Source organism: Lonchura striata, chromosome 4 (assembly GCF_046129695.1).
Source record: "Lonchura striata isolate bLonStr1 chromosome 4, bLonStr1.mat, whole genome shotgun sequence".
In the NCBI taxonomy this organism is placed as follows: Eukaryota; Metazoa; Chordata; class Aves; order Passeriformes; family Estrildidae; genus Lonchura; species Lonchura striata.
In genome coordinates this window covers 39,568,512-39,581,879 of record NC_134606.1, presented here as the reverse complement: position 1 = coordinate 39,581,879, position 13,368 = coordinate 39,568,512, and the positions used below count along the sequence as shown (strand labels likewise).

General features: G+C 37.4%; 1 protein-coding gene across 4 annotated transcripts in view; it reads right to left on the bottom strand.

Moving 5' to 3' along the window:
* The window catches only part of FSTL5 (follistatin like 5), a 365,217-nt gene that overhangs the window by 260,379 nt on the left and 91,470 nt on the right, over window positions 1-13,368 (bottom strand). For 2 of the 4 annotated variants that reach the window (XM_021536555.3, XM_021536556.3), the window contains exon 1: window positions 9,468-9,692. The exons of the other annotated variants lie outside the window; for them this stretch is intronic. The gene's annotated coding sequence lies outside the window, so the exon portion shown is untranslated. Of the gene's footprint in view, window positions 1-9,467; window positions 9,693-13,368 lie in introns of those variants that run through there. 4 annotated transcript variants of the gene reach the window in all.

Here is a 13,368-nt window from a genome sequence, read left to right as displayed (position 1 = left end):
CTGCTGTTCATGCTGTTCAGCTCCTAGAAAGCATAACCTTCTATTTTCTTTACTCCAATTCTTGATAGTCTTGAAAGACTAGGTAAACTCAGAAATGTCCTGAATTAGAAATTTATGAGAAACACTTCTTAAAAGGTACTTTTTCATATTCAAAAATTCAAAGATGAAATTTCCACATCATGATAATATCAGCTTTTCTCCCCCCACTCCCAACATCCCCCTGCCATGTCTTTCTTTTCTTTCCTCTAAAACATGAAAGTGGGTCTCATGGTCAATGGATACAAATCAATATGCCTTCTGTGGCATGCTGGGATAAGAAAGTTGATGTTGAAAATCAAAATTATAATCTGAAAGGTTAAGGATATCAGATGTATGGGGAGTTTTAAATAAGTCCTTATGTCCTTACTTTGAATATTGAAAAAAATCCCAACAATTATGAATGGTTTTTGCCATGCTTGTATATAACATTACAAGTCTCTTCACAGCTCTTTTTGCAAGAGCTCCAACTAAATGGAATCACTGAATAATTAATAATTGGAAAAATTCTCTGAGATCCCCGAGTCCAATTCTTAGTCCAGCACAGCTCTGCTCACCCCTAAACACTGTCCCCAAGTGACACATCTACACATTTCTAAACCACTCCCAGGGATAGCGGCAAAACCCCTTCCCTAGTCAGCCTATTCCAATGCCTGATCACCCTTTTAGTGAAGACATTTTACTTAATGGGAAATATTTAGCACTCAACACTTAATGCTTTAAAGGTACAAATCTGTTTCCTTATTTTTTTAACCATTGAGAGCCTCGTAATCAGCTGTTTAGGCTTTCTTTCACCTTTTACTCATAACTCCAGAAACATGCCCAGCTTATAAAAAACACAAGTCTAACTCACTCATATTGGATCTTTGTCTCTCAAAAGGCAAGCAGAGAATGATGAAACTGAAATTATTAGCCATAATACTTCACACTGTTCATCGAAGAGTCAGATGCAGCACATGAATTCATAAAAGTACTCTAAATCATTAGAGTCAGCAAATTATATCACAAACTTTCTTTTAAATCTCTTTAATAAAGTGAGAGCTGTTCTGAGAAATCATGAGAATGGGGGGAGTGCTATATTTTTAATATGGATTTCTGAGACTTTGGAAGTATAAATCAAATTTTCAGTAAAGATTTATTAATGATTTATGTGTATATCGTGTATATTTTTACAAAGACAAGCATAGCAGCTCTTTCAGAAGTTTACTTATGCATGGAAGAGATTACTGAGAGCCTAGAGCAGTAGATTAATGTGACTATCACACAGAAAATATATAAAGGACATAAATATATTAAAATATTAGATTTTAAGTCTTTTGGGGACACCAATTTTAAGATCTGATGCTTGAAGCAATCTACTAATGTTTCAAACCCAACCTCCAAGGTGCAGAAAACCTCCCCCCACCCTGCTGACTGCACCAAGAACATACAAATGTAGATTGTTCAAATATTTCTGTGAGAAAAATTCTCCAAGCATAAAAGAAGGTAATAAGCTTATTATTAGTCAGTAGACTAAAATGCAACTATAGCTAAGCAGCACAGTTTAAATCCACTAGAAAAACTATCTTCAGTTCAAAAAACAATTAACATTATACAAAAGTTAAATCTCAGGACTGATGTTAATTATGGCTTTTTCTTTCAGTGTCCCAAGGAAACAAATAATTCAGCCCATGCATCTAGGTCTAGAAAAAATTTATAGACTATTATTGTTTATCAAAATTGGCCTTGAACAAATACCAAAAAATCTAAAAGATAAATATATATTTTTTTTTGTTGAACGACTACCATAGCACTGATTATCACTGGGATTCTGAATTACATGAGAATATAGGATAAATGAAAGATAGAAACATAATATATATAGGTTAGAGGACTAAAAGTTTTAAAAAATAGTATTTTAACTCTCCAATATACTAGCTAAAATTCACTCACCTTAAAAAGCATAGGAAATAAATGAAAAATATAATCAGGCTTCAAACTATCATTGTCTGGTGCTGTGTCTTGTAGTTTATTTTAAATAAGAATTTTCTCTCTATCAAAGTAGTTAATACCATGGAAGAGCAACTCTGTGAAGAACTGTATTTCAACTTAAAAATCAGCCCTCAAGATTAAAAACATCAATTTCTCACTGAAGCCAAAGTTACGTCTAACCTTGGCTGTTGCAAGGAGAGGGACGATCTGTGCAACTTAATTCCACTTGACAAGGACAAACCTAAAGTACTGTCATGATGGGCTTCTTTCTCTGTGGCCTTTCCACTGCAAAAACTGATGAGATGAACTTAGTTTCCATCTTGAAACAGAGCAGAGAGAAAAGAAGGGCTCACAGTCAAAATAAGATGCTACTTTAAAAAAAAAAAAAACAAAAAAAAAAACAAACTAAATTTAGTTTAAATTTTTTATCTAAAAAATGAAGTTGATGCATTGACCACTCAGTGGATGAGGAATTGGCTGGATGGTCAGATGCTGTGGTTAGTGCTGTGGTCAATGGCTCAATATCCAAGTGGAGACCACGATGAGTGGCATTCCTCAGGGTTGGTATTGGGAGTGGCAGTACTAACATCTTTGTCAGTGACGTGCACAGTGTAATTGAGTGCATCATCAGCAAGTTTGCCAATGACCCCCAGCTGCATAGTCTAGTCAACACACTAGAAGGAAAGGATGCCATCCAGAGGGACCTGGACAGGCTTGTGAGGTGGGACTGTGCAAAACTCTTCAAGTTCAACAAGTCCAAGTGTAAGGTCCTGCACCTGGGTCGTGGCAATCCCAAGCACAAATAAAGGTTGGGTGGAGAATAAATTGAGAGCATCAATTTATTCTGGTGAGAAGGACTTGGGGGTGCTGGTTGATAAGAAGTTCAACACGACTCAGCAATGTGCACTTGGAATGCAGAAAACCTTGGGCTGCAGCAAAGGAATTGTGGACAGAAGGTCACAGGTGGTGATCCTCCCCCTCCATTCTGTTTCTGTGAGACCCTAGCTGGAGTACTGCATCCAGCTCTGAGAATCCCAACATAAGGATGTGGCCCTGTTGGAGTGAGCCCAGAGGGGGGCCACCAAGATGACGAGGAGACTGGAGCACCTCTCCTATGAAGCACCTTTCCAGGCTCAGAGATTTGGGGTTGTTCAGGCTGCAGAAGAGAAGGTCCCAGGGAGACCACATTGAGGCCTTCTGGTACCTTAAGGGGCCCTGCACAAAAGATGAAGCGGGATGTTTTATAAGGGTGCGTAATGATAGGATGATAATAAATAATCTATATTATAATCTGAAATCAGTTTTAGATTATATATTAGGAAGAAATTCCTCACTATGAGGGTGTTGACACATAGCTTGCCCAGAGAAGCTGTGGATGTTTCAAGCCCTTGGGGTGCTCAAGGCCAGACTGGATGGGCTTTGAGCACCCTGGCCTAGCAGACGGTTTCCTTTCCCATGGCAGGGGTTTGGAAAGAGATGATATCTAAGGTCCTTCCAATCTAGAACATTTCTTCCTCGGTAATATCAGATTTTGCACTCATGAATACTGCAGAGATAACTGAGCAAATGTTTGGAAATGATACTGTCTTTCAGAGAGTTTTCTGAGCATTCAGCTATCAGACTTGAGACATAGCTGTAGAACACTGAGAAAATCTGCCTTTAACAAAGCTACAGGATTTCAGATTTCTTTTAGGTCTCAAATCTCTCATAAAAAGTGAATAGCTAACAAAGATGTTGTACAAATGTCACATCTTGCAAAATCTTCTGCTTTATGTTGATTTCAGACTCAAAACACACCCTTAGGAGGGAAAAATTAGACACTGCCACAAATGATGATGTAAAAGGAACAAAAACCTCTCCAAAATGTGACAAAACAATTCTGTTAAAATATAAATGCAAAAGCATTTTCAAAATTTGCAAAGTGCATCTCTTCTTTTACTTAGGTACAATAGGTTATTTTCTGCTCGATGAATAAAAATTTGGACTACTGCAACTCTACACCACAGGTATTTGTGAATTAGTTATTTATTCATGTGCATTTAGCTTTCCATTGCACAGTTCGTCCTCCAAAAGCAGATATACACAGTCTCTTCTGTGTATATATTAAATGTGTTTGAACGTTGCATGTTTCTTGTAATCACTGGGAGGCCATGATTGCCACCAAATACAACCCTCAATTACATAAATAATTGTAACATTAGTGCACTGTATTCACACTGCAACAGAATCAGAAGTTGCATTTACTCTTTTGACTGCTCTTGCATATGCATCAAGATTTCCATTGATCTATCAGAATGATGTGAAATCACTTTGGGGTTCTTTTCCCAACAATCATTTATAACAAAATTTAATAAAACCCGTAAACAACGTATATTGTCAGTAATAGTAGTGTTTTAAGTAAAGTTTGCAAAAGAAAATACATAAAACAAATAGAACTTGAAATATTGAACTTTAAAACAAATCAATCTGCAAGCTCTTTGAAAACAAAGTTTCTTTCAGTTGCTCATCTTGTAAGGATTTTCTACCTCTTCGTTTTATTGCTCATTGCTTTGTTTAAATGTGTATAATGATTTACATATTATTTAGGAAGACAAAAGTCTGTTATAATAACAAAAACATGTACAGTTTAAAGGTACAATGCAGAAAGCCTCTAAAATATTTTATTCCCTAATGGAAGCAGAAGTATGTACAGTAATAATCTAGAAGTTCCTATCATTTAATAAAAGAGTATTTTTAGTAATGAATAAGTTTTTTATCTGATTAAAGTTATGAGCTGCTTTCAAATTACTTTATTTCTTTTTGCAGATATTAGGAAATTCCTTATGAAGGAATTAAAAATACTTTCAGAAAGTTTTTAATATGCTGATGTGAAAATGATAGTTGCTTTTACCACAAGACTGCCTATTCAGTGGTAAAAATATTTCAGATTAAAATAAGCCTCACTTGGAATAAAATGAGAAGAAAGCTCTCTCTGTCAGGAAAAGAAAAGTATTTTAAATATGCTTCATCTTCCATCTAACATTTTCAATACTTTATTGCACAAAAAAAGTCTTTCTGAAGTCAGTGCTGAAAAGCACTGCTGGACACCAACCTCAATTCAAATGCAAATAAACTGTGAACTTCAACCTACTTCAAGCACTCAGTGCAAGCATTGCCAACTCTCCCCTCATTTAACTCTTTAGAACTTCTTATTTTCTTAAGATTTGCAGGACTCAGCAATGCAGCCAAATAATTCACCACTAATTTTACATAATGTATGGTATAAAGAATGATTAATTGAATAGACTTACCATGATCATTTCTAGGATAGAAGGTGTAAATACCTGCATAAACATTGCTATGAAATAAAGCTAAAAATGGATAACAAATGACACATTTCCAGTCATTTTCATTCCCACTTGGTAAGGAATCATGCCTGGCTAAACCACAGCAACCTCTCTTGGCCAGTATATTTAGCCAATACAAACAGAAGTAACAATGGCATAAAGGAAAAAAATATACCAGCAATTAGGGAACCTTGTTAAAGTTCTTCTATAACAGTAACTGTGCAGTAATTTCTTGATCTGCACACTTGATTTGGCCCATCCAAATCAAGACACATCTGTTAATAAATGCAACTGCTAGAAAGGAACACAACTTCACAGATCTTTGTAACTACAGGTTACTCAACCCAAAATCTAAAGAAAGAACTTGTAAAATACAAGAGAAGCAAATAAAGCTGTGGGTTTGTTTTCTCCTGAATATTCTTCCTAGGCAGCAGTAGCCCTTCATATTGGAGGTGTTAGAGGAAATTTCACACGGCACTATTTTCAAAGAGGCTAGACTACCACTGTTCTTGGTCAGCCCACAACTTTCCCAATGTCTCTTTGCTACAGAGAAAATATTTGACTTGCTGCTCTTCTGATAATATGAAATTGATGTCTTTTCTGTCTACCAAGAGTCAGGGCAAAGCAAGCTGTATTAAACATGCATAATACCATATGCAAACAAGTTTCCAGTCTTTTCATTTGCTAACAGCTATTCTCTGTGCTTCAGAAGGTAAAAAAAAAAAAAAGCAGTTTGAATTAAAAAACAGGATTAAACAGATTTACAAACAAACTTGCTAATCTATTTACTTTAAAGTTATGTAGCATAACAGACCAAGCTATGCTGAATAGTTAATGAATATGGTCCTGCTTTTACTTAGAAAAATTGTAGAATAAAGTCAAGAGTAGCATTTCTGTCATTGCTTCCCCTTGAGCCAGTTATTCACTCCAGCAATATTTAATGTCCACAATTATCCTAAAATATTTGCCAGTCATGAAAAAAATAATCAGAAATTACTTCTGGAACTTCATTTGACCTCTTACCTTTGAGATATCAAAGCCAAGTTCACATCTGCTAAATGGAAGAACTATTCCTATTGGAGATACATCTTTAGATTTCAAACTAACAAAGTTAAGAGCCTTGTTTTTAATATTATTTTGTAGTCCCTAAAAGAGAAGAGTGACACAAAAATTTGTATTTTCTAAAAAGTTATATGAAGTCACAGTTGAGGAGAGTATGCATTTTTCTAAGACAAATAAAAGTTTGGTATTTTTAAAAAATGTAATCTATGTGAATGTAACAGTTCTTTTATTCTAAGATTGAATATTGCTTTTAAATAAATACTGAGGATTACTGGATAAACTCACACACAAAGACAAACAGGATGAAAAACTGACATGATTAGGTAGATCCAGAACACACCTAGAATGGAGCAACAAGAATATTTGGGTTTTTACCAACCAGCATTTCCTGTCAAAGGCCTTAAATCAGGAAATAACCAAGTGATCCACTGGAAAAAGTATGCTTTGGATCCCTGACAAGGTTGTCCATATGCTTATATTTTCAACAGTTGTAAGCGTGTACCCTCCTATGCACACCTTTGTGTGTTGGTCAGTTTAAGAAAGGTCCGTATGGCAGCTCTTGAAACTTGAATTTTCTCTAAATCGTGTTTTTGTAACAAAACTCCTCCCTGATTTCATATTAGTTCTGTGGTCAGGTGGTTGGTCAAATCATTAACAACTTTTGTGTGATGTTGATAAAGGACTTGGAACTGCGTATTATAGAAAATTGTGTTCTGACAAATTTACAAATATGCTTGCACAAGCATACTGCAGACTCTGCAGACAGACTTCTCCTAGTTAGAACCAATGACCAAAATGGCTATGGACCACACTAAATGCATACATATATTTAGAATACCATTTTGTTGAAAAGGAGCAGTGCGATTTTATCTCCTTTGGAGTATATGTATCATTTCAAATTCCAATTTTTAAAACATAATTTGTGAAATAAATCAGCCTAATACAAATGAAGGCAAAATATTGCATAGAAAATACAATATAAATTTAAAAGATATAAATTTAAAAGCACAGTATTAATGTCTTAGTATCAAAGTTTATCATCTGATTTATGCTGGTAAAATGACTGATCTCAGAAAGGTCAATGACTTTTAATCATGTAATGATGGAGATAGTCCTGTTAACTGGAAAAATACTATGTGTATGAATAGAGACCACTCAAGTGAACAATGATTTGCAGATTCAGGCCCTGTATAAACATTAAAAGTTTAGATATATAATTAGTGGGTTTGGGTTGCAATGCTGTGGGTCTTTTTCCCCCTCAGTATTATCATAGCATCTGCACCACATAGTTCACAATAACTTTTTCAAAATAATTTTGCAGTGTCTACTTCAAAAAGTAAACATCCTGAATCTCCATATCTTAAAAGACATCATTTAAAATTATAATAAAATATTTCAAAGCAAATCAATATTCATGTCAATGACTGATGATAAAAGCTGTCTTAGCTGATGGATAGACTGTTAATGAAGGCTTGCAACCAGGGCAAGCGCTGTGTAATAAACTTATATTCCCTACTGTTGAGAGAGGAAGAAGAGAGCTGTTTTATGACTGGGGAGAGAACAATAAAAACATATTTCCTAATTCTACCCAAATGTAATGAATGTCTCAGCACTCTGAACTACTCTCTCCTCATTTTTCTAGCTTTCAACTTTACCCATCAGTAGCTCTGTGCTGCTGCCTGATGGTTATCTTTATACTCCAGCTGATAGAAGCATTCAGCAAAATACAACCCACCTTAATGTTAAAGAAATTATGCAGGAGCAAAAAAATGCTACAATACTAAGAAGCAGCCTCCTTTCATTAGCTTCATTCCATCAATGAAAGTTACTTTATGCTCACACCTACTACAACTGGTAGCACCTGTGCAGGGCATCTGTAGAGAAATGCTGGTGGCTTAGGTCCCAGTTCCTAAGAAAAGAGTATGAAGTGCTATATAATCCTAAAAAAAACACAAGGTGAGGACCTCATTGCCGGCTTATTTTGTTGAGTTATATCAGTAGCACTGGCTAGCAGTAGCAGCTGCCTATTCCCTCTGGAATCTGCCTTAATCTCAGACAGACACCCCTGCATGGTGCTCAGCTCTGCGTGTGCAGAAGGCACTGCACAGCGCTCAGCTCTGTGTGTGCAGAAATCGCTGTGTAGCACCGAGCTCTGCATGTGCACAACTCTGACAACTCACTGAAGCAGCAGCAAACTCCTCTGTGAAGCAGAGCTCTGTACCAAGCTCACGAAATGTTAAACACTGCTGAAAAAATGATTACATCTGCCCACACTTCTCAGTTCTATTCAATTACTGACAACAGCAGTCCTACAAGTGCAACATAATATGGTATTATTTAATTCAAAGATCCTCATTTACGCCTAGTTACAGCCTGGGAGCAGGCCTGATGTTCAGCCAACATCAAAAGACAAAAATTCACGACTTCCACAGACACACACATCCCACGTTGACCTTGGAAGCAGAGGTGGTGATGATCCCTCTCATATAGGCGCTGCATCCCAAGTTGACAGCGTTACAGTGCTGAATTGTTTGTCAAGTAACAGGGCATCACCATCCTTCTGTTACACACATATACAGGCACGCACAAGAACAGAGCAACATGCGACTATGCTTTTAAATCCTCTTTAATTCCTTTTATACTCTCTACTTCCCAGAATGACCTCGCATATCCTGTCCTCCCCCAGACAGAATCAACCAGAGCTTCTCTAGTCCCCCCAAATCGGTTTTTGGACAAAGTAGACTCTGTAATGTCCCTTGAGATATTTTTATAATATTCAAGATTTCTAACATAAAACATTTTCAACCATTTAAAAATCACTCTGAGAGCCCGCTTTCAATAAAAATAAACCTTGAACTTTTCACTTAAATTCATCTTTTGTTTATGGAGCCCTTTTCACTGAAAGCTGCACCCTTTTTCCAAGCCTTGCCCGTACACTGACCTAAGGGCTACCAAGCTTCCAACTTTGCTCTGCCTTTAATTGCCAGCTGCTCCATCCCACCCAGCACGCCGCTAGCATTTACGTGAAAAATACGTATATGTGTGTGTCTATATATTGGTATTGCTGCTTACCTTGTCCAAGAGTCACTAAAATCCACGAGGGGGGAAAAAAAACCCAAAACCAAAGCTCGGCGGGTCCTCGTGCAAATCGCAAAGAGAGGAGCACTTCTTCCTTTAACAAAGCCACAAGCGGCTCCGCCGCGATCCGGTGAGGAGCGAGGGAGGGAGCGACTACGCGGGGCGCAGCGCGGGCAGGGCGCAGGCGGCGGGCGAGGCGCGGCCGAGGCGCCGCTGGAGCGGCGGGCGCCCTTCAGCACCCGGCGCGGCGCGGACAGCAGCGCTCCCGCCGGCCCCGCCGCCGCCCGCCGCTCGCACCGCCCCCGCCCGCCCCCTGCGCCGGGCGGGCTCCCAAACTTGCGCTCCGCCGCCTCCCTCTTCTGCTCCGCCGCGTTTTGCTACCGGCCGGCCGGCTGGGACGCGTCGTGTTGCCCCAGCACTTCTCGCCGAGGGGCGAGCCCGGCAGGGGGGTGTTAGCCGCAGAGGTCACCGAAGCCCTCCTTCGGCCTCCCCTCCGCACGGACATGGCCCCGCTGAGCCCCGGCCCGCGCAGATGCTGGCGCCGGCAGCGAGGAGCAACTGCTGTGAAACAGCGAGCAGCTCGCCCCTGGAGCACAGAGGGGTGTTGTGCCGGCGTGTTCCAAGCAGGGGGATGTTAAGCAATAATCGTAAGCTTTAATATATCAATATGTCAAAGTTCAAGTATGCTGGAGGCGCACCTGTATCGGTAAGCCCTAGCGTCCACACCAGGTTGAGGTGCTTGAATGCTACGGTAGAGGTCCCTGGTAACTCTTGCCAGAAACGTGGACGTGTGATTTGGAATCTTATTTAGTTATGCAAAACATAAGGGGGGGAAAAATCACCTTGAGATAAGACCGTTAATTACATGCTTCAATTATAAGCACGAGAAGAGGTGCCTTTGGATGAACAAGAACAATCAAAACAAAACATCCAACTGGAAACTAATCGCCTAAAAACTTAGAGATATATTTCTGTGAAGTTAAGCAGAGAAACAGTATTCTGAAGTCTCACTTGAATCTGCTTCATGGTGAGATAACAATTTTAGTTATCTGATTTATTACTTTTAAATCAATTTGCTATCCATTCTACCACTTTTAAGGAGTAGCTCTTTCATCTTCAATGTGAAATCATTATGGAAATTAAGTATCTACTCCTCATGCCATTATAGGTTACCTGTTTCGTGCCTTTTGGGAAAATACGTTACAGATTAAAGTATTAAACTGTCTTTAAATCATCCATGGCTAGGGTAAAGCCAGACAGAGGTCAGCTGCTCTGACGTACATCAGCTTTCTAGGTTAATTACGCTTGTGTCTACATGTGGAATGAACATGCAGTAAGAAAGAAAAATAAATGGTTTTAGGTATGGTAAATACCAAACCTAAAAACGGAACTAGTTAACATGGGAAATAATAAAACAGGACAGGTTGGATTGCATTAGCTTATTACTGTTTTTTGAGGGAGTTCTTACTGGGCTGATAATTAGGTCATGGCACTGCAAGAAGGAACATGATTAACTTCGACACACAAAGTGTGGAGTATAAAGCCAAATAAAGCAGACTTTCATTGACCCAACCCTTTCTAATTGCCAGTTATCATGAAGGCAGCTTGTCTGGCATCTGGGTTGCATTTATGAAACCCTATTATTTTACTTCTCATTTTTCTCTTAAGCCCTCTCAGTTTTTTTGCAAAGTACAGACAATATAATTGCACTATTTAAGGACAATTTTTGCAGTACAAAATTGACACTGAGTCTACTAGCACAGCTGCACCAGAAACTCTCATGGGATGGAGGTAAACACCAAACTGGCTTGTTTGAAACTGAGGGGAATTGAAATGTGATGATGAATAGGGACCTTGTTCAACCATTCTCCTTTGCCATTATGAAAGTACATGAAACAAACAATCAACAATTACGTAGATGTTTTATGTAACCCAATTATTGAAGCAGTCGGGAAACAGGTCAAATTATGCAAGGTCTGACGTATCATAACTTACTGGTTAGCTTTGCAAATTAGTAGACAATAAATCCCCAAACTAGCATGTGGAAGACCCTCAAAATTCCGAAAATCTCTGTATCTTGTGAGGACTTTCACTCCTAAATTTCAGTGTAAATAACGATACAATTGTGTAATATCTTAATGTATCTTGGCATCCTTGCAATTCTGAGTGTGTTTATCTGATCATACGTGCCTTTATTCTTTGTAAACTCACTGAGCTATCAATTTAAAAGCTAGTATTTAATTAAAATTAATGTATTTTTAGCACATACATATTTTCTAATTTTTCCTCTATTTTGGATCTGTATCAGTTATAGAACATAGTTGGGATATAAATTTGGTTCATTCATATCCTGACATCTTTCTGTCTTTCTGTCTTCTGCTTAATGGCTATTATTTGTAAGCTCAATTTTTTACATTTTTGAATCTTCTTTACTCACACACAAAATATGTAAATGAATTTTTTAATTCTTGTTGTGTCCCATACATTACATCATCACTTTGCAGTTCAAACATTTTCATCCACAGAGTGACTGGGATATTACTTTATTGGATGCAATACAGACCAATATGTATTATTGCAATGGAGATCTTATTCTGTGCCTAACAATTAATTGCTAGTCTATACTGTTGCTATACTGTTGCTGTTTAGTAGTATATTTCTGATTTCCATAGTCCTAATTTGGATATTTTATGATCATATCTGGCACATCCCACATAATGTGCCAGACAGTTTTCTGTTTGGTATACTCCTGAGCCCCATGTGCTTGACAATCAGTTATGCCTGGTTTTTATATTTTCTGCCCCAACTACTATATTTGAAGCATTTGCCATTGGGCAGAGAACACATCCAGTAAGCACTGGCATTTTCTTGTCAAGATAAGGAACACAAAAGAACTTCAAAGCTGCTTTATGTTTGTTTAGACTATAGATATTATTAATAAAGAGTCTCTAATTTGTATTTATGAGATGATGCTTAATATAATATCTGGTATAGCAGGAAGTTTTATGCAAGATAAAGAGAAGATCAAAGTCTCTATATATTAAAAGGAAGTTAATGCAAATAATAGATGATAAAAGTTTTAACAATCTATTCAATATTGTCCGTGCTGTGGTTTAAATACAGTTAGTAGTCAAAAACCAGGACCAGAACATTTAATCTTAGACTTCACAGCCTCTTCAAAACTCACTGAACAATAGTTACTTTCTTTGACTAAATTGTATCTCCTTTTCTACTGTAAAAAATTCTGGAGAAGGGGCTATGTTTCTCATAAACAGCATTGCACCCAAAATGAATGCAGAATTAGAGAGTGTCGTTTGTCAGAAGTGACTAGTTTTATTTCTCTTGGCTTTTCTACCACTAGCACTTCTAACACAATTAATTCAATTTTTTTTTTTTAATTTGTGCTTGGGATTTTGTGTTAAAAATCAGTAACTGAGAAAAATAGGACATTTCAAAAACTTGCCTTGTTAGTTACACTTTAGATTATTCCAGTGATTTCTGTGTGGCTTGGTATCCGTCACCACCTGCAAGTTCAGTAACAAAATTTTAGTTTTCTGTGATCAATCTTTAAACGTGTGAATTGAAAAGCATTCCTATTAATAGTTACCAAAACTTTAGGATATTAATATCTGATACTACCAAATGTTAATTAATTTGTTGTTCCAAACTTTGCAACAGTTACAATGTGGTAATAAGATGAAAAAAAACCAAAAAAAATTAGTTATTTTTGTCTTTGAATGAAGAATATGCAGCACTTTAAACACAATTATATTTGTAGCTTAATATCAAAATAATTTTAGACATTATAAATTCTAATAATGAAATCTTATTTCAAAATATACAGTCCAAAGTACTTCCCTTTGTAGGATTCGATTTCTATTTTTTCTTAACAAAT